This window comes from Mycteria americana, chromosome 12 (genome assembly GCF_035582795.1).
Source record: "Mycteria americana isolate JAX WOST 10 ecotype Jacksonville Zoo and Gardens chromosome 12, USCA_MyAme_1.0, whole genome shotgun sequence".
Classification (NCBI taxonomy): domain Eukaryota; kingdom Metazoa; phylum Chordata; class Aves; order Ciconiiformes; family Ciconiidae; genus Mycteria; species Mycteria americana.
The window spans coordinates 3,741,853-3,768,211 of record NC_134376.1 but is presented as its reverse complement, the minus strand read 5'-3'; the positions used below and the strand labels follow the sequence as shown (position 1 = coordinate 3,768,211).

Below are 26,359 nucleotides of genomic sequence, written 5' to 3'. Positions count from 1 at the left end.
CACCCTGGTCTCTGCAGGGAGGGCCACCAGCACCCGCTGCCGCTCGCCCTCTCCTCCACCCCACTTCTCACCTCGTCCCCAGCTCCACCGAGCACTTTCTGCCGGAGCCGCCCGCAGCCAGAGCCCTCCACCACTCCTACCGCTGGCATTACATTTTCAGGCTGGATGCTATAGGGCCGTTTCTAATTACCTTATATCCCCTAGTGGTCTATGAATAATGGTTAGTGAAGGAGCTCAGAAGGGCTGCTGAGAAGGGAAGCAAAAAAAAAAAAAAAAAAAAAAAAAAAAAAAGGAGAATTGTGCTATTTCTCACATTTTTTTTTCTAAGGATCTAATCTGGCTACTGTGCTCTGGAAGAGGAGGAGAGCGAGCCAGCAGGAGAGAGGAGAGAGCGAGGACCATCGCAGGTATTGTTGCAAGCTACATCTTTGTGCTTTTTTTTTTTTTTTCCTTTTTTTCTGTCTTTTTTTTTTTTTATTGAAGCCGCAGCAGAATTGGGGGGGGGGGGTGGGTGGTGGTGGTGTGTGTGTGTGCGGACGGAGCTTTTTCCGGATTTATTTTTCTCTTGTGCAACTCGTGTGCCGCTGCAATTGAATGGATGCACGGCGCCGGCATCGCGGAGTTTGGGGGGGGGGGGTGTACGTACGTGTGTGTGTGTGTGTGTGTCCGTGTGTCCTATTTGCAGCAGCGGCGGAGGAGGGGGGGGGGGGGGGGTGTTTTGCTTTTCTGGAAGTAATAAAGAAATTTGCAACCGGTCCAAAAATCCTCTAGACTTGCCGATTGATGGGTGTCTGAACAAAGATACAGCTGAGACTTGGAATATTTGTGTGTGTAAGGGATGGATTCATTTTGCTTGTCCTGACTCCTACTTTTCCAAAGTTAAAATAATAACGGGCACGGGGCTGCGAAAGCCTCTGCAGAGGGAAATCTTCCAGGGGAGGTTTATTTAATTTAGGAGTTATCCATGTGCATGGTTTTATACTTATAAAAGTTGCGGCAGTGCCGCGGTCGGGCGCCTGGCTATCCTTGCCGTTGTCTGCACGTGAGAACGCTGACTTGATGGATTTTCTTTCTTTTATTCGGTGGCTGGCGGGGCAGAAAAAAAAATGGATCTAACAGATAACCCGAGGAATCGTGGGGTTTGCACATCTGGCTGCGCCTTTGGAAAGCCCCTCGGTGGGACCTTCCCCTCCCGCTCCCTTTCTCCCACGGCAAATTTTTGCCCCCAAATCCTCCGTTGACATTAATAAACAAACAAACCAGGGAATAACCGAGGAGCCCGGCGAGGGGGCTCGGAGCCCGCTGCCGGGGGGGGGGGGACCCGTGCGCTTTTGTTTTAAATAACGAAACGGCGATGATTGAAAACATATGAATAGGATGCAATGCAGAGCGGGTGTGTTACGGGGGGGGAAGAGCTGGAAAACTGCTTATACAACAGAAGCGGAGCTTGAATGAGTGTGGTGAATTGAAAGGCGAGGGGTCCGTCCCTCGCCCGGCTGCGGGGCTGGGGTGGGGGGGCGATTCCCAAAGGCAGAGGAATGGTCTTGGGGTGGGGAAACTCGCTGGGGAAAAAAAAAAAAAAAACCAACCCTGGAGTGAAGTATGCGATTATATCCCATCCAACTTTGCCGGCTGCGGCGTTAATGGAGCTAATTGTACTCGAAAATAATAAAATCGGAGGAAAATACGCCTGTGCGTGGAGGGGGGAGATGTGTGGGGAGCAGAAGCAGGTCCCGAAACCCCATCGGCCCCCCAAAAGCGCTACCGAGGTGGGTGATATTGAGGCGGTATCCAAACGGGGCCGGATTGTGTTTATTTGGGCGGAAATAAAGATCGAGCAACTGCCCCGGGAGGGCTGTAATCCCCCGGGGAATGGCTCCGAAACCTCGCCGGTGCTGCCCTTCGCTGCCTGCCCTTCGCTGCCTGCCCTGCCTGGCCTTGCTTTTGTGTTTGTTTGCATCCAAGGGGGGAGAGAAGGGAGCCGGGGGGGGCGCGAAGGCGGGGAGAAGCCGTGAGGGCGGAGAGCCGATTTAAATTGGACTTAATGGATTCCCAGGGCAGCTCTTTTAGATGAAAGTCAAAATAAGAGCCAAAGTGAATCTCAGCAGACCTGTCTGTTGCATTAGAGATGCAGCCTTCCTCTCCCTCCCTCCCTCCCTCCCTTTTTTCTTTAAAAGAGAGGGGGAAAAAAGTGTTATCCGTACAGAAGACGGTGTGGAGTTTCTCGTTCCTATAATGAGAGCTCTAATTGAAGAACTTGCAGCCTCTTGGGAGAGTCTTTACTGATCGCTGCTTTTGTTATTCATGCCGCGCTCTGTTTTCTTGGGGTTTCGGGGGGGGCTGGCGCAAGTCTGGCTGCATCGGGGTCGGGGTGCGATGCTGTGTGCGCCCCAAGCCGGCTCCGCGGGCTGCCGGCAGGTAAGACCCCCCTGGTCCCCGCCGTGGGGGCCGCGCCGGGGTCCCCCGGGGAGGCTGGGCGGCTGGTGCTGGCTGTGCTGTGCCGGAGGAGGAGACGTGCGGCTAAACCCCCCCGGGAGCCGGCGGGGTGAGACGCCGCAGTCTGCTGCGGGTGGCTCTCATCCTCGCAGGACCCCCTGCGCTGCGGGACGGATCCTGCCCGGCGTGGCACACGGGGACGGCCGGCGGTGACGGCGCAAAGCAGGGCTCGCGCTTCCCGCCTGGGCTTGCCGCAATAGCGGGGAACCCCACGCGGCCGCGGGGTGCCGTGGGGTGCCGTGGGGTGCCACAAGCCTGCTTGGTGCAGAGGGCACAATGCAGCCCCGCTGTCACGGCTCTCCTGGCCCACAGGGGTCCGGGGTGGCTCTCTGCAGCCGGAATGTCACCTGGAGGGGACGGGCGTCGTGCCAAAGCCACATGGATTCTCTGCCCGCCCAGGGTGCGGAGTGCGACGTGGCCACTGAGCCAGCAGGACCTGTGCTGGGCAGGAGAGGTGAGGGTCCCCCCTCTCCTGCCTTTTCCATTGCCCACCAATTTGGGACGGGGACGGGCAGGGGGACCGGCAGATGGGGCTCCCCCCACAGGGTTCTCGTCACCCCCACTCCCAGGCCCCCTTGGGGGGCCAGTGCCTCTGTGACCACGGGGAGGTGGTGGCCGTCCCCAAGCCCCACATCCCCACGTGGTCCCACGGCGATGCTGCGCGTGGCAGCGGGCTCGTTTGATGCAGCCGAAAGCTCCCGGGGGGCAGGTCCCTATTGCCCCCAGGTCCCTCTCCCAGCCCTGCACACCTTTTGCAGCTACAGTCGAGCTCTACATGGATGAAAACAAGAGCCACGAGCCCTGGGGTTGCTCTCGGTGGCATTTGGTGGCTGCGGGGCTGAGTCTGGCCAGGGAAGAGGACGTGTGAGCAGGACGGGGCTCCACCAACCCATCGGCTTAGCGTGGAGGCAAAGCAGTTAACCTGGACATCCGATCTCCCCGAGAATTGTGTATTGACCCCGACAGCGATGCATCAGGAGCGACAGACTCTCCATCATCAATCCCTCTCCTCCCATCACCAGGTGTCGACACTGACGGTCGTGGAGCCGGCTTTAATTTCAGGCCGCTGGCTCCAGCGCGTAACACTTAGCCATGGTCCCAAGGTGCCGCCAGGCTTTGCAAACACCTCCGCGGGCAGGTTGCCATCCCCGTTTTGTGGCAGGGATGGCAGTTGCTGGGGGTGGCCGGCTGAGCTGGGGATGGGGCTTGCGGAGGACCCGGGAGTCCTGGCTCCCGGGGCCATCGGGTAGGGTGGCCTCCCAAAGCGGCATCGCAGCCTTCGGTGGAGGACCCAGGAGGGCACCTGGAGCTCCTGCTTTGCCAGTTTTTGCTAGGAAAACCCTCTGGTCTGGTCTCCCTGTGCCGTCGGTGCCGAGCAGCAGAGGATGCACCTGAGCTGGGGAGTCCTGGTCCTTCTGCAGCCTTTGCCAGGTGATCTCCTCTGGCCAGGATGCCTCTTGCCCTCCCCGCCTCCGAAATGGCCACGGCCAAATCCAATGGGCACGTGGTCACGTGTGTGTGCCACCCCATGGAGACCTGGTGGGGAGGGTGGTGTTTTTCTTGGGTGCCTTGATTTTGGGCAGGATGAAGCCACTGGCGGGGGCCGGCTGGCACGCCGCCTCTCCTCCTTCCCAGCATCTTGAGATTTCCGAGACGCATGCAGCCAAGCTGAGGCTGAAAAAGCTGCTTGTGGTTCAAGAGCATCTCCTCGACGGAGGAGAGAGGAAGGCTTTTCATTCCTCCTTTTCTTTCGGAGCTAGCTGAGCTCCCCTCGACGGTGCAGGGGCTCTTCCCGCTCCCCCCTGCGAGGGAACGTTAAAAGCCAGGGGCAGTGGATATCTTGACACCCCGTCAATCTGAGCCTTTTACAGCAGCGGTCTCTGAAGGCTGGCACTCTGCTGCACAGAAGAAAACAAGTGAGAAGAGAGGGAGAGGCAAGAGCAAGCCTTTGCAGCCGGCAATCGATAATTGTAGTGTCAGTCACTGCCTAGGAAGTTCCCGCATCCCCACCGTTGCTGGCGGCGGGGGGAGAAGGGGAGGGCGAGAGCTCGGCTCTGCCCCGCGCAGCGTCGGGCACGGGGCAGGGAGCGATCGCGGAGGGCGAGAGCCCGGCCCCGAGCAGCAGCCTCCCGCTGCATTACTCACCACTTGATGTAGCTTGAACCTTTCAACTCCCTCCCCTTGGGGATGGAGTGGGCTGGGCAGAAGGTGTCAACAGAGCACGGGGAAAACGCTCTGCTTTCTTAGGTTTGAGGGGGGTTTTTTCCCCCCCTTTCTTTCTTTTTTTTCTTCCCCACCCCGCTCTGTGTGCATTTTGGGGCTCTAATATTCTCCAAAAAATAGAAAAGACACGCGAAAAAAAAAAAAAAACCACAACCCAACCCAGCTCCCCCTCGTGTGTCTCTGTCTTAGCAAAAGCCAAGGCAAAAGATCAAGGAATTCTTCCTTTTGTGCAGCTTTCAAGACCAAAGATGCGCCGGTGAAAAGGGGAGGCTCAGAGTACCAGGCACACACAAGTGTTAAAGGAGAGGCTTCCCTTTTGTCTCCAAGGCGATCAGCCGGCGAAGGGATCCGCAAATTAATTAAAAATTGCTCTGTCTTGATTGAGTTATTCCTGCTCGCATCCCACCTGCCTATCAAAAGACTAGGAATGGCAGGAGGAAATTCCTATTTCTTTCCTGAACAGCTCAGACACGTACTACGGACTGGCTCGCTCGCCTTTTATCCCAGGCAGCAAAGGAAATAAAAAAAGGAAGGGCTGGCGTGGTATCCAAAGAGATCTCTCCCGGAGGATGCGTCCCTCTCCTGCACTAACAAATGCTGTGGTATTTGGACGATTCGGAAGAAAAATGAACAGATTTACATGTCACGCGTGGGCCAAATTGTGGTTGTAGCTCCATGAAGTTGATGGAGATCCATCGGAGATTAATTTGGCCCAAGGTCTGGTGCTTGCTCCACGGGGAATAGGCTGGATCTCTGCCTTGGTTGAAACAAGAGTTATTCAAATGGGTTTGTTGTGGCTGCACTATGCCCAAGTGGTAGAGCCGAGCGAAAATCCCAACTGGTTGTATCCCTCGTTCCAAAGCGCCATAAATATGCCTCGATCTGTCAGGTCGTGCACAATCGCTACCGCATTTAACCACCGTGAACATTTTAAGGGGGTAGATTTATACGTAGAGGCTGTGCAGAAGTCTCCCTGTGTGCTTCGCTAAGAGGCTTGAACTCCGTCCCGGCGTCCTGGTGCGGGGAAGCCTTTCTCCCCTCCCGTTCATGGGATTTCCACCCAAATCGAGCCTGTGCCAGGGCCGAGCTCAGCCCGAGCCCGAGAGAGCCCGGCTCCCCATCACCGGCTCGGCTCGCGCCCGTGCGGGGCTCGGGCTCTGTTCTCGTTTGGGGGAGCATCGTCAGTGCCTCCAAGCTGGATTCGGGGGGCTGGTTTGCTGCTTTGCAGTCAGACCTTGCTTCCTCCGCTTTATTGTCATCTCCGCTCTTAGTCACCGCTCGATGCCTCACCAGGGGACACCGCTCCTGCTGCATTTATGGCAGCCACTAAAATTGGCGCTCGGTGCTTGTGCCCAGGCAGGGAGGGACGTTGAGCATCAGGGAGGCTCTGCCCAGCTCCGTTACGGTTCTTGACATGATGTGGGGTGTGCAGAGGAGCTGCAGGGCAGGTCGGTCACCGGATGGGTCCCCTGTGCCGGGGACGGACCTCTGGCTCCGCTGGGTCCCATCCGGCTTGTGCCGGGAGGGGATACATGAGCGGTGCTGGAAAGGAGCGGCACCAGCCATGTTCTCAGGTGGAGACGGCCGGCACGTAAATGAAAATGAGATGCTCAATAAAGTAGGAAAGAATAATTAAAAACGTTCACGGCTGCTGGCTCGCAAAGGTGTGAGCACGCAGTGATCCAGCGAGGCACGGCCGTCTGCCCCCCAAACACGGCGTCCTTCAGCTTGGCTGTCGCTGGGTAAACCCCCACGCCTCCTCGTCCTGTAATAGCGTGTCCTTCACCATGCCTGTCGCTGTGTGATCTATAGAATGGGGCTGGCCTGTTCATACCACCGCCTTTCACCAGGCTGGCAACTGGATTCTCCGGAGGAGACTCTAGTCCTATCGTAGCACGTCCTTCACCGTGACTGCTGCTGCACGAGAGGCACGGCGGCGCGGGGCTCTAATACCTTGTAATTCACTGTGACTGCTGTGGCAGGACCTGTACGGTGCTGCGCTGCGGCAGCCCTTCAGACCCTTTGGCTTTTGCATCTGCTCTCTGCCTTCAGAGCGAGTGCTGGGTGGGAGGGGACTCGTGGGGGGGGGACGGGGACACCTTCGAGGTACCCCGGGCTCGGAGCCTGCTTCCTGGCTCCTGGCGGGTGCGGGGAGGGCACGGAGCATCCCTGGGGCACGGTCCCATCCTGCCTTCTGCGTGCTTTGCAGGGTGAGGTCCCTGCGGGGAGGGGGTGCTGGGGGCCAGACCCTGCCTAGGAGGGGAGAAATCCACGTCCGAGTGTGCCAGGGTGAGAAATGGCCCTTAGATGCGAGGAAAGCATCCTTCCTCTGGGTGGTTCTCGGGCAGCGTAATAAATGTCAAAAGCCCAGCACGCACAAAGGAGAAGGGGACATTTGGCTACCAAGCGCGTTTGTTCCAGGAGCTGATTTACTTTGAAGACTTAAAGAGTTCTCCGATGCTTCCCTCTTTGCTGGTTAACCCTGTTCCTTTGCCAGTTAAACAGAAATGCAGCCGCCATCAATAAAGCCCTTCTGGAGGCTCCGCCGTGGACATTTGCTGTGGCGTTCTCCTCCCCAAGCGCTCCCGTGCGGAAGTGCCGCACCGGACATCGCTCCCTCTTCCACCGATCCGGTTTAGCTCCTCCGTGGGCAGAAGGCGGCTGTACCCATCAGCTTTTGCTGCCGTGACAAAGCGAGGGTCCCACGAGGGGCGAGGGCTTGCCGGCCAGGCGATGGAGATCCCCAGCGCTCACCGCTTCCCCTCTGTGCGCAGAGGAGCCGGGAGCTGCGGTGCCGCGGTTGCGCACGGCCCGGGGTGCGGGCGACTGCGACTCAGCCAGGAACCGGGTTCAGGGCTGTTGCTTTGTGTTGCTGGGTTTTCTTTGCAGGGGAGGCGATGCAAAGCCACGCTGGGAGGCTGGAGCCTGCAGGAAGAGCGAGAGTGAAGGAGAATGTCCTCGGAGGCCTCCCGGGCTGGGAGAAGGGCACGTTCGGCAGCAAGACGGGCGAGGGGGCAGATTTTCGGAGCCGGCGCTTCCCTGCAGCGCGATGCTCAGCAGCGAGTGCCAGCGTGCGGCATTGCCGGAGGAGCCATCAGCCTGCCGACGGGAGCCCGCGCTCCAGTTTTCTGAAAGACGGGGGTTGGCATCTCCCATTTCGCTCCCGTGCAAATGGGGAGCGACGCCGCGGCTCCTGCTTGGACTGGGGAAGGAGAAATGTGGCCCGGTGGTTTTTCTTCTTCCCGCTTCTCCCAGCAGCCTGGGCTACGCATCTGCAAACAGCTGTAAGAAGAGCAGAGATCATTAGCTGGAAGGATCAGATGAGATAGTTTCTTAAAAGGATTGTCTGATTTCTCTATTGATCAGCCTGATTTAAAAGGGGGAGTTGGGTCAGAGGGCATAAATTATCATTGAAGGAGGGGTGAAGGCCTCAAAGGCTGTGCTGCACTTAGCTGCAGTGCTGAGGAATGTGTCTCTTGGTAGGGACGTGCATAGCTGAGCGCTGTGGCTGCCGGCCAAGTTGGGTCTCCTCTACGCTGAACTGGGAACCGAGTCAAGGGAAGTGCATTTAAACTTGGTTAAAGAGCCTCTCTCCGCCAAACTGGTTTCTGCAGCCCCCGCCGGTATTGCAGGGGGGGTGTTTGGGGTCATAGGGGGAAGGGGTGCGACGCGTGGCCCTGCTTGAAATTTGGGGTGCGGTGGTGGGTTGGGGGAGCTGTGAGGTCCCCCTGACTGCGAGCTCCCTCCCTCCCTGGGGAGGGGATGCTCTCGCCCCGCAGAGACCTGCGACCTCTCCCTGGCTTTCCCCAGGCTCCCTGTGTGGTCTCCAGTGAGATGTTGAACCACGGGAGGTTTCTGCCTCCCTGGCTATAAAATGAAGCTAATCTGCAACCTGAGGTTGCTGCTTTCCCCGTTCTTGTGATCGCTCCCCGGGGCTCCCGCATCTCCTGCCGCCAGAGTCACGGGACTTGCAGCCTTCGCTGTGGCACCCCCCCGGCCCTCCAGCTTATGGGAAGAGGAACGGGAAAACATCCACAGAAAATAAGATGCCATCCCCCTTGATTGCAGAGGGTCCGGTTTGGGGGACACGCCACATCGCCCGCACCGGCTTGTTCTGGAGCAGCGTGGATCCTCGCAGCACCCGCGGAGCTCCCTGGGCAGCCGGGGCTGTAGGAGCGTAATTGCTGTTCCCTCGAGGTAGAGCTCCCGTAGCACACGGTGGCACGAGCCAATCGCCATGGAGTCGCTGGGCAGCAGCGTGTTGGTATCTGTCGGGGTGCAGGGAGCACCCCTTTCCCCAGCGAGTCTCGCTGTCGCCACCTTCTCGCTCCTGGAGCTCCGTCTCGGCTCCCGCTGCCCGAACCTGGCATCTCCCCGAGCCGAGTTGGGCGCGAGCCGGTCGGTGTTTCTTGCTGGTTTGGTGTCCGGTGGGGGTTTGGGGTGGAGCAGGAGGGGCTCAAGCCTGGGGCGTTGTGTGCGGGTGGGAACCGCAGCCCTGCAGGGTGCATAAAACCCAAGGCCAGCCCTGTGCATCATGCTCCTCCTTTCCTCATCCTCATCCTCATCCTCATCCTCATCCTCATCCTCATCCTCATCCTCATCCTCATGCTCATCCTCATGATGGCGGAGCCTCCTGTGCCCGGGTCAGCATCCATCTCTGCCTTCTCCTGGGGTTTACATCTCGCACCTCCAGCTGTGCTGGCTGGGGACAGACCACGGGCATCTGTGACAGGGTCGTGCCACCCCGACGGGGCGCGAGCTGGAGCCGGGACAGGCTGGCTGGTGCGGAGGAGCAGCAGGAACGGTTGCGGGATGCCGCGGCATCCTCCGAAGGGGGTTTGCGCCCTTTCCAGCCCCGATGGGGTTTGTTCCTCTTTTGCTTCTGGCTGTGCTGAAATAAAACGATGCAAGAAATGTGGTTTCTGGAACATCATCGGGATGAATACAAGCAGAGCCGATCCCAGGGGCTGTGGGCAGGCCCACGGTGCCCCGGTGAGCGCTGGGTTGGGGCATCTGCCCGGAGCAGCGCCGTGGGGGAGGCCGATACAGCCGCACCGCTGGTGTCCCCGAGCTGGGGACGTGTCCCAAAGGTGGGTCCATCCGCCCTTCCCCGGTGCCGCGCCACACGCCAGCAGTGCTGCCGGTGCAGCCGAGGCTGCTGCCTGCCCCGCTGCTGCCTGTCCTCTCGTTCCTGCCCTCCTGCCCGCCCCGTCCCCGTGCACGGAGGCTGTCGGGGACGGCGGCGCGGCAGTTCCCCGCGGCCTGCGGCTCGGGGCTGGGAGGAGGCGAGCCGAGGCGTTATTGCAGGTCACCTCTGCCAGGAGGAGAGCAGGGGGCCGGGACCCCAGCCGGGGGCATGGCAGGGTACGGGCAGCATCGGGCAGAGGGTTCAGACCCAGCACAAGGTCGAGCTGGGGCGGCAGGGGCTTGTGGCAGCCCCGCGCTCGCCGAGGAAGCGAGCATCTCTTCCAAGCATCCGCGTGACGTTGGCCTCCCGGCATGGGTGCGGTAGCGGCCACCGGCAAGCGGCGGCTGGGCTGGCATTATCCTGGAAATGTCAGCCGAACGCCAGCCCGCCGGTGCGCGCCAGGACGCGGCGGGAGGCGGTGACTCGGCTTGCTGGCATTGGCTACCATTTTAGAGGAAATGTGGAGCGGCGGGTAATTATTTCTCTTTCTTAATTGAAATTTCAGCCTCAGTGGTTTGCGAGAGCGGGCGGGAGAAGGAGCACAGGCGAGCGTGACACGAGCGCGGGGCTCATCGCGGGCCGAGGGGGAGTGCAAGCGTGCCGAGCCCACGGGGCGGCAAAGCGTCTCACGGCTCGCGTGGGGTCCGGCACCGCCAGGAAGGGATTCCCACAGCCCGCGGCACGGCCTGCTCCTGGTTGCAAAATAAAACCAACCCCAAAAACGCAGGGATTTTAATTTTTTTTTAGGGGTGAGGATGCTTTATTGTTTCTTTATTCCTCTATTTCTGTTTTGCTTTGGATGGAGGGCCAATTACATGAAATTACGCGCTGCAGTCTGGCACCCCGCGCCGGCTCGGAGCAATCAGGTGTAACGCAGCATGGCTGATGAGAGCCAATCAAGATGTATAAATGAGGTGTTGACATTCAAACAGCAGGTACCCGCGCCGCCCAGCCGCAGCCGCGCTCGCGGGCTGTCGAGCCCACGCCGCATATTCAGGCACGGGGCTGTGACAGGCGGCAGAAGGGCCGGTGCCCAACGGGGCAGCCGGGATCCGCTTCGGCTCCAAAGCGTTTCGTATTAAGCGTGACGGCGGGGACACACCGAGCGGCCGGTGCCGTGGGCGGTGGGCATCTCCGCCGGGGTCTCTTTGCTGGCGGCCCCCATGCCTGGTGCCAGTGCATCAGTGCATCCCGCGGTCGAGGAGATGCAGCAGCCGCCGAGCCCTTAGCGCTGCTCCGGGGTGGGCAGCGAAGCAAAATGCTGTTGCTTTGGGGAAACTGAGGCACGAGGCAAGCTGGTGGCACGCGGGCAGCTCTCCTGGCTCTCAGGCTTGCCACAGCCGCCGCCGCAGGGTGCGGTCCCCTCGCCGGGAGGTGGGGACCGGGGGGCCGGCAGCATGGCAGCACCATGCAAGATCGGAGGAGCTTGGAGGCTGTCCGGGGAGGAGAAAGCAGCTCCGTGGCGAACAACCTCATCAGCGTTTCCTGTCTCACGATGGAGAAATCGCATGTGGTGAGAGGCTCTAAAAATAGGCTCGGCAAACTTTTAACCACATTTGCAGATGTTAAAGGTAAAGCCAGAGCAGCCCTGGGGGAGAAAACATCCCCGGCCGTGCCTCTCTGGCGTTAACCCTCAGCACTGCTGGCGAGCTGGGGGGGGCACGCAGCTCGGAGCCGGCACGGCTACGGGCGAGCCGGATCGGAGGGCAGCAACCCCCAGATGGGCAGCGGGGCCAAGCCGCTGTCTCGCCGCGCCTCTCTCCTCCGCGTCCCCATTAAGCGTGCCGGGGAGGACATTAGGAGCAGGAGCACGTAGCGGCAGGCTCTGTCTAACAGCGCTGCCGCCTGACCCTGATTTGTAGCAGGGCTGAGCGGGGAGGTTTGCTGTAGCGTTACAGCTCTTCCTGTGGTAATAGCCGGCGAGGCGTCACACGCACGGCGCTGCCGGCGGCACTGGGAGGCCGCAGCCGCCGGGGCGGATGGGGTGGAAAGGAGAAGCCGCCGTAGCTGGGTCGCGGCACGCTCGCTTACGAGAGGGGAGGGAGGGTGCGCGTGGGGACGCACGCTCCCGCGGCGCAAGCGGTGTTGCCGCCGGGGTTGCTTCTCCCTGCAGCAGCGGTGCCCAGCAGAGTGGCAAGGAGACGGCTGGATGCCGCCTGTCCCTGTCCCCACCAGCCCCGCGGCCCCGTGTCCGGTGGCTTGTCCCGCACGCCGCAGCGGGTGCGTGCCGGTGGTGCTGCCGTCCCCTCGCTGCCTGCCCCTATTTCACATTGCCGGGGCTGGAGTCACTTGGGGACAGCGGCCAGGGCCGCCAGGTCCTCTCCCAGCCAAGACGTAGGCTCCTCGATGGCACCCAGGGGACATTTTTCCACCTCCCCAGTCTCCCCGGGACAAGGGTGACAAACTGTCGGAGGGTGCCAGCCCCACGCTTGCCAGCGTGGTGGTCACGGCGAGGTGCCCGTGCACCATCCCTGGGCCACGGTGATCTCGGCGTGGGGACGGCTGCGTCCTGCTGCCGTTCATCCCCAGGAACTTGCAGAGGCAGAACAGATCTCGGCAACGGAAATACAAAACCTGGAGGGTCGAGCTGGCCCCCGGCGTTGCTGCCCTTGGGCTGGCAAGGGTGTTCTGGCCACAAAAGATGGAAGAGGCAGCGCTGCCTGCCGGCATCGCTCCGCGGTGCTGTGGTCCCCTGTGCCTGCACCGGCCCTGCGAGCCCAAGCGGGAGAGAGCAAGAAACCTTTAACCTTGCAAACCTGGAAGGTTGACTCAGACCATCAGAAAAACGAAAGAGCCGGAGAGAGGGAACAATTAAAGGGAAGAAAACGAGATTCCTCAGGTTACCTTGGCTGCCCGCTGCCTGATGCCGGCAGCTCGCGGGCCCTCGGCACCTCCGCACGCGGCTCGCGTGGAGGGCGGCAAGGCTTCCTCTGGGTTGGGGTCCCCGGGAGGTTTTTAATAGTTGCTGTTTGCACAATGGCTGGGGGGAATCCATCGCTTTCTGTCCACCATAGCCTGGCTTCAGCTCTCCTCCTGCCTGCAACTGCTGCATCCTCGCGGCTGGGTTCTGGGCGATGGTTTGCATCGTCATCAGCCTTTACCTGCAACCCTGGAAGGGAAAAACTCCCCCTCGGAGTTTTATTTAGCTAAAAATAACCCCAAAACTGACCCTCAAACAGGCCCGAGCTGCACGGTGCCTCGGGGCTGGATGGCCAGGGTGCCGGGGAGCAGCGCTGGTCCCCGAGGGTCTCCACAGGTTGGAGCCGGCCATGCCGGGATCGGTGTTTCGGCAAAAGGCATCACCTTGCTGGTAGGAATAATAACCAGGAGGGGGAGGGGGCCGGGGCAGGCAGACAAGCAAATCCGTTTTATCAGACGCTGCATATTTTATGAAAGCACATTTCAGCTCTTCAGCCTTGGAAAGCTTTTCATACCCTTTAATTTTCTAATAAAAAGGAATTACGTTTGCTGAAAAGCCAGTAACAAGATTCACTGTCATTGTCTTTTGTACAGACCATAATTCCTGGCATGGGCTCCTGCCTGCAGCCCTGTTGTGTGGTCCTAGGTGTGGGTCCGGCACGCTGGCAGGGGGGTGTGGGGGGCCACGGCCGTGCCGGCAGCGGGCAGGGGAGAGCTTTGCCGGCGGGAGCCCGCGGCAGCAAGCCGGGGATGCCGGGGGCGAAGGTGAGCGTCGCGTTCGGCTGCAACCGCGGCAATGCCAGGGGCGAAGGCGAGCGCGTCGCGTTCGGCTGCAACCGCGGCGATGCCAGGGGCGAAGGCGAGCGCGTCGCGTTCGGCTGCAACCGCGGCGATGCCTCGTGGCACCGCGCACCGAACGCGGCTCCCTGCGAAAGCGAGGTCTGGCTTTGAGGCGCACCGAGGTGGTTCCCGCTGGCTGCCCTTGCCAGTGAGCCGTGCCGGGGCGGCTCCGGTGCATCCAGACCCGCAGGGTCCTTCCCTAGCGCCTTCCAGGCCGGGAAGGCATTTTGCGGTCCCCCCTAAAACAGGGATTTGGGAGGGTGCGGAGGACGAGGCGCAGAGGGGAGCGGTGCTTGCTGCACCCCATGCGGCAGCAGGAACTGGATCAGGCCCCGCTGCTGCGCATCCCCCTGCGCCATCCTGCCTGGTTTTACGCCGTCGGGGCGGTGGGGGTTCCCCATTCCCGGCTGCCCACTGGCGGGAGGAGAGCTGCCGGTCCTCCCGCCGTCCCCCCCATCTCATCACCCATTGCAGGGCTTTACTCCAATGGCTTTATCCCAGTGGGGAATCGGCACGGTGTTGTCCGGCACCGATCCCTCCTTCGGGCGTAGCAAATCCGTGTGCGTAGGGAGGTGAATCTTCCTCGCCTGCCGCTTGCATCAGATGGGGTAAGGCTGGAGCAGGAACCCCGGATCACCCCGATGGGAACTGCTGGCAACTCCCAAGGGCCGGGATGCGCCGGAGCGGCTGCTCCCTCTCCGCCCTGCACTGGCTCCTCTCCGGGGGCACCGGCTCCCGCCGATGGCCCTGCCGGGACGTCCCTCCCTGGCAACATCTGGCTGTGCTTGATGCAGGGGGGCCATCGCGGTCCTGTCCCCCATGGGGAAAGCCGTCCCCACAACCCCAGGGATCTGGCGGCTGCTCATGGGGTGGCGGGGACGGACAAGCGCTGGCACAGGCTCGCTTCTTCCTGGCTTCGCCTTGGGGAGGGGCACACTGCTAGCATGGCAGGTGGGACGGCTCTTGAACCAAAAAACGGGGAATTTAATTGCCCTGTCAGCAGCCTTGTAACCGCGAGCTCAAGAGCGGTGCAAGGCCCCGGCTAGGCTGGTGGCCGGAGGACAGCTTTGCCGGTCTTTGGTGGACAGAGGACAGCTTTCCTGGTCTTTGGGGTGGACGGGGCAGGTCACGGTTACATGCGTGTTGGAGCAACCGGGTGTCTCTGCGAGCAGCCCAGGACAGCGAGCCAGTCCCCCAGGTCTGCACCGGCACTGCGGACCTGGCTGGTGAAGAGGGTCGGCTGGGCAGCCGGCGCTTCCCGGTCGCCCCCGACCTCCTGGGCATCCCTCCGGCAGGGTGCAGGATCCAGCGTGCAACCCACGGCTGCGGCACGCGAGATCCCACCGACCGCGGGCTGTGCCGGTGGGCAAAGCGTGCCTGGGTGCTGGCCGTGGCACGGTGAGCAGCAACCGTGCGGCACGGCTGGGGCCGGCACCGAGAGCCACCAGCTCCTCCCAGCTCCCCCCCAGCACGTCCCGGCAGCGCTTGCAGCATCGGGAGCCCTTCACAGGCTCGCTTGCTCCCTGCGTCCCTCCCGGGGTGCATCTCTCTCCGACCGCTCGAGCCGCAGCTCTGCCTTTGCCGTGCGGGATCCCGGCTAGCTGCCACGTGGCACCAGAGCCACGATGCCGCAGCCGCCGGTGCTCCGTCTCCCTCTGAGTTGCTCATTTGAAGTTTCAGCTCGCCGGCTGTTTTCACGCAGGGGGGATGCAAAACCAGCCCGCAAACACCAATAAATATCTTCTACATCCTCCCCCCCTCCAATTCTCGTTTTCATTCTTACTTCCCAGCTGGTTTTGGGGGCGAAAAGGGTTTTCAAAGCTTTCCGTAAACGTGTGTAACAATAGGAAGCGTTGCCTTTTAGCCTGCGGCCGGCACAGTTTTAAATGAGGTCCCAGGTAGTCATGGTTACCTCTCCTCTTCAGTAAGAGATGACTTTTATTTCCTGCCTTTTGTATTTGCACATCTCAGATATACATTCTCCTAAACCATAATTGGTATTCACGGATAGACGGGGACGCGGGAGCAAGCCGCCGCGAGAGGGGAAGAGCCAGATGGACGCAGGGGGTGTCAAGGTCTCCAAGCCCCCAAACATCAGGAAATCTTAATTTCAAGTCATTTTTCCTCCCCTGGCAAGGGCGGGGAGGCAGACCTGCCTCTCTGCAGCCTCAGGGCTTGTCCTGATCCCACCTCCCTCACAGCATCCCGGTTAGCCTGGATGCTGCCGGGGGATTCGGGATTCACCCTGCCCGTGAGCGGCGGTCCTGCGAGCCTCTCCTTGCGGAAGGGCTCCCCGGCATCCTGCATCCCCCCCCAAGCATCCCTCCATGGTGCCGGGCTGGGAGGGTGGCAGCGGGGCTGCCCTGTGCCCCCCGGCCCCAAGCAGGGTCCTGACCTCACGGGCACTGGGGGGACCAACCCTGCACCCTTTGATTTTTGGAGGCGAGGAGGGGAAAACGGAGCGGCGGGGCCGCACGCTTGCAGCGGGCACGGCCCGGGGAGCGGGCGCGGGAGGGAGAAGCGCTCGGCAATGATTGATGAAAGATCATAGCCTCATTCCACAGGATCATTGCTCAGAGTGTGGGCAAAGCTGCGCGTCCCAGGGGGACCATCGCCGGGATGCATGCGAGCCTGCGTTTCAGGGCAGAGGGGATGGAAAGCCACATATTTTATGCCTTTTTTTTTTTTTTTTCTTCCTCTCTCTCTAAAGCACCAGGAAAACAAAAACCCAAGCTGTCTAATCAGAGACAAGCAGATTCCACCCACTTCCTTGGAAAACTTGCATTTGCTAGGAAATCATCTAGCTGCATTTACAGCAAGCAGAGTGCCCCAGCGGTAGCTCGTGCCTTTCTGGCAGGATGATAACCAGCGCTGAACAATTATTGCGCTGGAGCGGGAGCAGCAGACATATTGGCTTTTCTCAGCCAGCAGGAAAGAATTTGCAAAACTAAGCAGGCGACTGGAGCAGCTCGGATTTGCAGCGCTGGATGCGCGGTGCCGGGGATTTGCAGCTCACCAGATTTGCTGGTGGCAGCATATCAGGGACTCGCACACCGCATGCACCTGGGCTCCTATTTACTTTTTTTTTTTTTTTTTTTTTTTTTGCAAGGGAAGGGCCTGGTTTTGCTGCCTGGAAAATGCCTGCGGTTGCCAGCTCCCCCCCCCGCAGACACTCGGCCCCCCAGGTGTGTGCTAGGGCCAGTGGGGAGAAGCTGTTTGCTTCTTGATTTTTGTTCCCCCTTTAATGAGAAAAATGTGTTCTTGCCAAGGAGGTTGTCCTTAAAAAATACAGCGCTGGGAAGAAAGGCGGCCGGCTCCGTGACATTTACCTCTGCGGGGCCGCGATTGATGTGCAGCCTCCGGGAGCCAGCCCTGTGCCAGCCCGGCTGCCCGCAGCATGGCCGGGAGGAGCAGGGTCGGTCCCGGGGCTCCCAGGGGAAACCCTCCTGGGGCACAACCCCAAATCCCCGCTCAGGGCAGAGCTCCTTCGCTTGGTTTTCACTCCAGGCGGGGATGTATGGGATTGCTGGAGTGACGGCCATCCCGCGGAGGATTTTGGTCCTCCCCTGGGCAAAACTCCCGCTGATTGCAGGTCCCGCGTCCGCCCTCGGCCGCTGCACGGGCTGGGCACGGGGGGAAGCGAAGAAATCGCTTCTTTACAGCCTCGTCAGGTTGGGAGCCAGGGTCTGGCCCCGATCCCCCTCCGCCCGCTCACAGCAATCCCCTTCTCGGCTGGAGCGTTTCCAAATTGGATTCTCCCATGTGGAAAAGTGGCACGGCAGGGTTTCGGCGCGGATTCGCACCCTGCTCCCACCGCGGGTGCCGCCAGGCAAGGATGGCAGGGCAGAGCCTGGCCCGGGATACGCAACCCGGCCCCACTCCGGATGCAAACTGCACATCAGTTGCAACAGCAGCTGATGGAGACTCCAGTATATTAGCAGCATTAATTAAGTTACAAAAATTATGCATGTTATCAGTTATGAGACGACCTTTCATAAACTCAGTTATTAAAGCAATAAAGCATGACCCGCTGGTCCTAACCAGTTTAATGGCTGGCTAAGAGTGCGGTTTTTCACATAATACTTTTAGCAGGTCATTAGCTGAGCAATAAGATAACATGGAGAGCCTAAGTGATGCGCACGAATGGCGGCAGAGGTAGACGCATTGCTCGACGGGGGGACGTGGGGCTGGGGGTCACCCATCCTCCCGCACCGCTTCCACGGGCGTGCACGGGCTCTGGAGTGGGCGACAGCGGCGAGGCGGGTGCTGCCGGGGCTGCTCCCAGCCTGGCTGTGCCGTGCCGAATTCCCGGCGTCGTGGGGCAAACCCATTCCTGGGGTGCTGCGGGGCAGGTCTGAGGCCAGCGTCGGTCCCTCTGCAGCCCCGGTATCGCTGCCCGAGCCTGCGCCGCGGAAGGGAGATGGCATTTCGTGACGTGGCCACCCCGGGGCTCCCAGCTGCGGCCCTGGTGCTGCTGTAAGATGGGAGACCCCGACCCTCCGTGGGGCTGGGCGAGAGATGGAGGGGCCTGGGTTCCTCCCCCTGCCTGGCTGGTCTGGGCGTACGGACGGCGCCCGTCTCGGCATACGGATGGCGCTGGTCTCGGCGTACGGATGGTGCCGATCGCGGCGTATGGATGGTGCTGGTCTCTCCGGGCCGAGACCCCGATTCGGGGCTATGCAGGTTGGTCCCTGCATCCCTGCCGTGCCCACCGCAGCACCTGTGGGGACACGCCGCACTTCCAGGGCCATCAGGAGGAAGCCACCGAGCCCCGGCCGCCAGGTCCTGCTCCCTCTATGCACCGTTGATGTGGCCGAGCGTATCCCAGCCAGGCGCCCATATCCTCCCCACCCGCGGCCACGCCGTGGTACCCAGACCCGCTGAGAGCTGCGCCGTGCCGCCGGCACCCCCAGCACCCCCAAAGTGCCTTTCCCCGTCCCCGCCAGCCGTTTCCAAGCACTGACCCTCTCCATAAACAAAGGAGAGGGAGAGGGAGGGTGGCTGGCATGTTAATATACTCTCCCCCCCTCTTTTCCTCCCTTCATCCCTCTGGGAAAGGCCTTTGCAGATATAAGCAAACCTTGATTAAAAGCTGCCTGACAGGCAACGGCAGCAGCAAGCAGCAGGCAAGGAAGCTCTCCAAGTCCAAAGGGAGCTGCTTCTGCTGCTGCCGCTGCTGCCTCCATTCTCAGATGTCCCTGATCCTTTAATCAATCACAGCCGCGGAAGAGAAGAGCAAACACCCGTGCCGGGGCAGAGGTATGTGCATGCATTCGTTCCAGCCGCAGCCGAGGCAGCAGGGCGGCCGCACGCCTTCGGCTGGAGGCACGGAGCCGTCCCCGAGCTTGGAGCTGCCCTTTCATCTCCTGGAGACGGCAGCGGCCGTGTCCCCGCTGGTCCCTCCGACGTCCCCATGGGACCCGGCACAGAGGATGGGACCCCGCGGGGTGCAGGCAGCAGGACGGGTGCGGGCAGCAGGATGAGTGCAGGCAGCCTCTTGCCCCCCGCGTCTGCCCCCTCTCCGGGTGCTCCGGTGCAAAATGCATCCCCGGGGGGAAGGATGCTCTCCGCTCCCACCCCATGGGCTGTGCCGCACTGGCATTCACGTGCCCGGGTAGCAGTGAGCGGGGAAAATGGGGTGTTTGCAGATGGGTACCCCGCCGGGGAGCCGCCGGGATGGGGAGGGCCCCGGGGCGCCAGCCTGGGCGTTGCATTTAACATAGGGCTGGCCAAAACCCAGCCATCCTTCGACGGCAAACCGCAGCCGGGCACGTGGTGCTGCGCCTGTGGCTCCCGGCTTGGCAGCCCTGGGGATGGCCCCGGCGGGGAGCAGAGCCCTGCCCTGGGCTGCGTGGGGTGGGCGAGGGCTCTGCTCCAGCCCCGGGGCCAAGCACCAGCCGTGGCCGTGCCCTGAGCCACCGGCATGCAGAGACCCCCCCCCCGCCCCCGGCATGATTTGTCACCAAGTCCTGTGTGTCACCGCAGGGCTCGCTCCTCGGTGAGGCTGGAGATGGGGGTGGAGAGAAGGGAAAAACGTGTCATTTTAATAAAACCCAGCAAAATCCTCTCTTTCCTGCCGTGCTTCCCCAGCCGGCGTGCGGCCGCGGGGGCTCTCCGCGCGCGAGGCCGGCAGGAGCAGGCAGGGACTGCGATTTCCTTGCTTTATTTTTGCCGTTGCTTATTTTTAGCGCCGCGTCTTAATATATTGTGACAGTGCCCTGGGACGTACTGCGCCTCCGGTCGTATGGGAAGGTGTCTGGGGCAGAGCCGCTTGACGCCGCAAACGAGTTTCAGCCAATCGCCGGCACGGCGCTGGCTAACAAGGCACCCGCCGCTAACGGGGGTCCCCGGAGGGGGCCGGGGGGGGGGGGGGGAAGTGGCAGGGCTGAACCGGTGTACCGAATTTGTTGGGGCTCTGCGGGGAGGGACTTGCTCTTGGGGGAGTCCCGGGTTTTAAAGCCCTTTTATGTTTTTTAATAAGGCGGTTGTGGTAATGACGGGCTGATCGCTGGCAGCCGCGGCGGCGGCTGAGCCTGTGCCTGGCGGGAGCGGTGCCTTCGGTCGGGGCTGCGGTGGAGAGCGGGTGCCCACGCAGACGGGGACGTCGAGGGTTCGGTGTTTCGAGCAGGGACCTCGTGGGTACGGGGGGATGCCGGAGCCGTGCTGGCCTCAGTCTCCCTTCCTGGAGCTGCTTTTTGGGAAAGGTTGAATGGTTTCCATGCCAAGACGTGCCATGCGGTTGCATTTTTGGACCTGCAAGTGGTTTTTATTGCAAAGAGGCAGCCGGCAGAGACACGGGGACGTCGGGATCTTGCCGGGACCTGGGTGGGAGCCCACCAAGCCGGAGGTCGCCAGCACCGGCTCAGCCGTGGGTGCAAATCTGGCAGGGACCCCGTGACCGGGGGAGAGCCGGGCACATCACGGTGCTGGTTTCGGCGGCAGGCGTCTGCGCGCGGGCACCGGCTGCCCGCACGCCCATTAGTAACGGATCTTTGTGGAGTAACCCTCCTCATTAAGGTGAGCTACCCCCCTGTGTCAAAGCCACTTTATAACGAAATTCTGTTCAGCTCCGGCCAGGCTGTGCACGTGTAAATGGGGCGATGCACAAGCCCCGACTGAGACATCACGGGACGGCTCAGCCCGGGACCCCCGGGGATCCCCAATCCTGCGGGGGAGCGGGCGGCTCCGGAGGGGCCAGAGGGTGCTGGCGGCAGGGGACGCTCCCCAGCCACCTCCCGGGGTCCGGCAGCCCCGGCGTCCGCCCGGGGCCTTGGCAGGAGCCGCGGAGCTGTTTAGGGCTGGGATGTCTGCAGGTGTCTGAGGAGGGATGCGCCAGCATCCCGGCTCCAGCCCCCCCGTCCCCCCCGCTTTGGGTCCTCCCGACAGCACCGTGACGCAGCTCCTGCCTTCTGCACCGCGGCATCTCTCTTGGTTTGGGGGAGCAGAAGGGAAACCCCTCCTATCCGCCCCCCCACCCTCCCCAATTTTACCGTGATGTCCCTGCGTGCCCAGCGCTGGTAGTGGAGGCGTGGGGTCTTCCTCCGCTCCCCGCCTTGTGCCCGACCTGGAGCCCCGCTGAGCCTTCAGGGATTAAATCCTCCTGATGACACACGTTTGGGATGTTGGGATGCTCCACACACACATTTGGGATCTTGGGATGCCTCAGGGTTTGGGAGAAGCTGGAGCAAGGTGCCGGAGCTGCGGCCGTCCCGAGCACCGGGCAGCTTTGGAGCCCATCGAGGGACCTTGAGGAACACCAAGGGACGCCGAAGGACACCAAGGGACGCCGAGGTCCCTCACACGGCACCGGCGCCTGTTCTGGTTGCTGCTTTCCAGGAAGGATTGCTCAGGCCCGGAGCGGACACAGCAGCACCAACCCCCAGATCCGGCCGCAGCATCCCCACGTGCCGGGGCATCGGCGCCTCTTTGTGCAAACGCGGCGGCAGCTTGGCGGGGAAATAAGACCCTTCTTTTTTTTGGCAGCGCGTTGCTAATCAGCACGACCCAGCGCGCACCGCCGCGGGCGCGCGGCTCGCTGCTATTTAAGGAGCCTACTTGAAATACACCTGCAAGAGGGGAGAGGAGCGCCAGCAAGTAAATAACCCAGCAACCCGCCGGAATAAAAACAACGGCGGGGGCGCGCGGGCAGAATGAGAAGAGATGCAGCGATTTAAGGGGAAAAAAAAAAAAAAAAAAAAGAAAAATGAAGCCCGATCTGGTGATTGAGATCCCAATCGCGGTCCCAATGGTGTCCCGGTTTTCCGTAGGGATGCTGCCCGGTCCCCGTGCTTGGCGGGGAGACCCTGTCCTGATGGCTGTGGTTGAGGGGTCTCACCCGTGTCCCCGGCATGGGCAGGGGGATGGATGGAGCCCCCCGCCCGCCTCCCCGCTCGGCGTGTTTACCACACGCTGCCGTTCGGCTCCTGCCTTCCCCCCCCCCCCTCTCTCTCCCCTCCTTTTCTGAAACATTATAAATCAAACGGCTTAAAATGTAAAGCATCAAAAATTCTAAAACCTTCATCTATTATTAACTGTGACAGTAAATTCCACCTCTGAATGTTTCACATAGCAACTGTTACCAGGACTCGGCATCCGAAGCTGATGTTCCAGCAACTTTCCATCACGCCGCTGCCGCTCCGGCCATGCCGAGACCGGCCCGGTGAGACACGCTGCCGGTCCCGACGCCTTTCCGTGGGATTGGGATGCCAGCAGAGAAGCCCAGCTTGGATTTACTGAGCGCAGCCTGGCCACGCTGCTGGGATAGGAAAGGAGCTCGGCGCCTGCCTGTTGGGGCGCGGGAGCCGGTGGTGGGGGTCCCCCATTATGGTCCTCCCTCCATGATGGTCGTGTAACCCCCAAACTTCATTACTTTCACCGTCACGTTATGCAGCACCGTAAATAACGAGGATGGGAGCGGGGGAGTTAAAATAAATGGATGGAGAGATGCTTTGCAGGGGATGGCGTTTGCTTTTCTAACGCCGCTTTGCCCCAGCGGTGGTTGTGGTTGTGCCCCCCAGCACGGGCAGTGGGGCTCGCTGCTCCGAGCACCGGGCTCGCGGTGAGCTCGTGGTGTGCCGGGTGCCCGTGGGGACCGGGAGCCTGGCGTTTGCCGCCGGTGCTTGTTCGCCTTTCCCGCACGGCATCGTGGCTCCGCTCTGTGTTGTGCCCCCTGCGCGGAGGCCGGGATGGCTCTGGGTGCCGCCGGTTCAGGTGAAGCTGGGTTGGGGTACTTTGGGTTGGATTTGGCTGCGCAGCAGCACCGGGAGCCCGGTCGGAGGCGGGGAGAGCCCCGCTTCCGCAGCCTGGCCCGGTGAGCCTGGTCCGGCGAGCGCCTGGCCAGCACACCGGCAACCCCGGTGCTGAGCCGTGACCGCGGCGAGGCTCACACCCGCATCCCCAAGCACCCAAAACCACCCAAACCCCCCTGGCAGCGCCCGCCAAGCCATGCCCGCTGCCCCCACACCCCGGCGCGGGCATCCCCGCCTCGCCATCGCCCCGGCTGTGCTGCCTTCCCGCAAATCCCGGTGGCTGCCCGCGTGCCGCCAGGATCTCTGCCGTGCCGGGCGGCAGCGGCTGCTCCGCCGCCTCCCCAGGGACAGGCAGCAATTTTCCTGCTCTGAAGAAGCTTGTGAAGGTTTGAGTGAATCTGGGAAGCAAATCTAATTGGCAACCTGGTAATTCCTCGGGGGGACATGTACTTTGGTCATATCTAAGTACATTCCAGCCAGTGTTTAAGACACGCTGAATCCAAACTTGGACAGTCAAATACCAGTAGCTCTAAGCTCCTTATCTATTTCAGGCAGATTAACTCCTTAATCATCCCTTTTGGAAGTTCCCTGCCCCAAATTCCTCTCCCCTCCTCTCCCCCCCGGTTTTTTTTCAGCAGGAACAAAAGGAGCAGGCAGATTTTGCGGGGTGCGAAAGGTTGGAGCGGCGCCCACGGTGATTGACAGAGTCAATAACCGGGAACCAGGAGAAGGCCTTGGGAATCTGCTTCCCCAGTTCACCTGCCCCAGTATTTGTCTTCAGGATTTGGAGACGGGCAATGTGTAATACCGAAATAATTTATCACACGGCATCGAACCTCGGTTTATTTTTTTCAAACCTCTTTTATATTCTATTTTTTTTTACCTCGATTTATTACCTCCTTTTTTTTTTTTTTTTTGTCTTTTTCCCGGGGGATTCCTGCTCAGCATCCCCCAGTGGGGGTCCAACCAGGGGTACCAGCTCCCGCTGTGCTGGCTGGGGCGGCGTGCCGCTCCGCAGCCCCCAGCCCTGCTTGTGGCAAAGGGATGCTCATTTTTCCCCCTCTCTTTCCCCCCCCCGGCAGGCAGAGTAGGCCAGCCGAGCCGCCGGGATGCAGCTGGTGCTGGCCACTGTCACTCAGGGGAGTGTCGGAGCATTACGCTTCATTACCGAGCTGTCTGCTGCCGGCGGGAGATGACTTAGAGGGCAGAGCCTGGCAGCGGCGCAGCCGAATTCATCTCCGGCGGACAGACCTGTCTGCAGGCAGACGCCGAAGCGCGGCATCCGCGGGGCGCCTGCGACCGGAGGGTTTGCCGTGCCGGCGGTGGGGAGCCAGCGGTCGCTGGGTCTCTTGGCTTGGGCAGCGCGATTCGGCACGGCGGAGTGGCTGCCCCAAAAGCAAAGGCAGGAGGTGCCACGAAACCGGACCGCTGGACGGCAAAGGGGGGAGGGGGTAATGCCCCCCGTAACCGTGGGGCCTGGCGACCACCATTTAATAACCCTCCATTTTTGGTCAATGTGATAATTACCAAATTTGGTAAATGGTGGCCAATGGGACCACCATTTAATAACCCTCATCTAAAACATGGGCATAAATGTCCCCGTGTGCTCGCCAGCAAGGAGGGGACATGGTGGGGACATGGTGGGGACATGGTGGGGACATGGGGCACTGGTGGCAAAGCCCCATCGTCTCCCAGAGAGGGAGTGGGAGCGTGGGAGAGGGACGGTGCAGCCGGGTGCCAGGGTCCATCCTTTGCCCGTCTGTAGCCCTCCCGCAGCAGCTGGTTTCGGCCACCGCAGCGTGAATTTGCAGAAAGTTTTTTGGGGAAAAACTGGCTGTGGCCGGGGCAGAGCCCGACCCGCTGAAGCTGGAGGGGATGGACCCAGTGGCATGGCCGGGAGAGGTGGAAATGTCCTGGGGGTGACGGCCACCCGTCACCCGCTGGGGTCTTCAGGGCTGCCGGGGATGGAGGAGGTCCGGGACCCCAGCATGGGGCTGGGACACGAGCCCGCTCCATCCCCGTGCTCCCGGGCCGGCATTTCCCGTCCCAGCGGTGCTGGCTGGGGACAGGAGCCCCAACACCGCACACAAACCTGGGCTACCCCAGAGGTGAGGAAACCGAGGCACGGCTGGAGAGCAGTCCCATCCCAGCCGGGTTCCCCATGCGGGGTGCAGGATGGCTCCGAGCTGCGGTGCTGGGCAGGTGCCAGGTCCTGCCACCAGCTTTGGTGGGATTTTGCCGGGTCGGAGGGCTCGGCGGGCGCCTGTGGGCCAGCGCAGCCTGGGGACCACGAGCCATCCCCATCGCGTTCCCCAGCTTCACGCGTTCCACTGCATCCGCTTGCAGCGTCCGTGAGCAGCCGGCTCACGAGACAGCCGCCTGCAGAGCGGATCCGGGACCGGGACAAGGATCCATTTGCTCTCCCATCCTTGGGAGAGCTTTGATTTGCTTTTATTTTTGTTGCAAGCAGCATGAACCGCGTGGGGCCTCAGCATCACCGGGGAGGATGCCGTGGGGCACCCTGCTTTCCTCGCCCAGCGAGGGGGGTCCCGCAGCGCCTCGGGGGTCCAGCACCCGCTTCGCTCCCGGTAACGAACCAGCATCTTGTTTATATAGTTTCAGCTAAACAGCTCGTCCGGCAGCCGTACCAATGAGCGAGCGGTTGCGAGGCTGCTCCGCGGGGAGGGTCTCGCCGGCGATTTGCATATGAGCAGCGCACGAAATATTGCAAGCAATCAGCCGGCGTCGGCCCCGGGCGGCACGGCCGACGGGCCGCATCTGGAGAGCCGCAGAGCAGCGCTTCATCGCCGGCAGCGATTGCCGGCGTCGCTCCGGCTGCTCTGCTCCCCCTGCCCTTTCCTTGCAGGGATGTGGTTTCCTTCTGGCTTCAAGGGGAAACTGAGGCAGGGGGGAAAACAGGGCGTGGGAGAGGGAGGGGGGGAGTTAATATTAGCAGTCGCAATAACGATTGGAATGGTGAATTGTTATTGGAGTCCGAGTGAGTCAGGCTGAGAGCGGGAGGGGAGGGATGAAGGAAGGGAGGAAGGAAGAAGGATCCCGACCCATCAGGCAGAAAATGAGTAAAGAAGAAAAACGGGAGCGTGCCAAGACCCGGCCAGGCTGTCGCCTCATGCCGGCACCGCGCCGGCACCGTGCCGGCACCGCACCGCTCGCTCGCTTGGAGGTTGGAGGGTTGGCTGAAGGTCACGGCAGCGGCGAGCGGCTGCCCCACGGCCGCCCCGCGGCCGCGGTTGTGCCCGTCCGTGCCCCTGGCGTGGGCTCCTTCTGCCCGTCCTTGCCGCCATCTGCCCGCGCCGGCGGCTGCAGGCAGGTCTGCAGCAGGATTTTGGTGCGGAGGCGGGGAGAGCCGGGTCCCTCCTTAACCCCAGCCGTATTTCCAGCCTCACGACAGGCTCGCTTTCCTCTCCCCGCCAGCGCCCCAAGG

The 26,359-nt window shown here is 61.5% G+C and overlaps 1 protein-coding gene across 5 annotated transcripts in view; it reads left to right on the top strand.

The window, feature by feature from the left end:
- The window catches only part of RAI1 (retinoic acid induced 1), an 80,801-nt gene that overhangs the window by 35,590 nt on the left and 18,852 nt on the right, over nt 1-26,359 (top strand). For 4 of the 5 annotated variants that reach the window (XM_075514923.1, XM_075514922.1, XM_075514925.1 and 1 more), the window contains one exon: nt 329-407. The exons of the other annotated variant lie outside the window; for it this stretch is intronic. The gene's annotated coding sequence lies outside the window, so the exon portion shown is untranslated. The remainder of the gene's footprint in view (nt 1-328; nt 408-26,359) is intronic. 5 annotated transcript variants of the gene reach the window in all.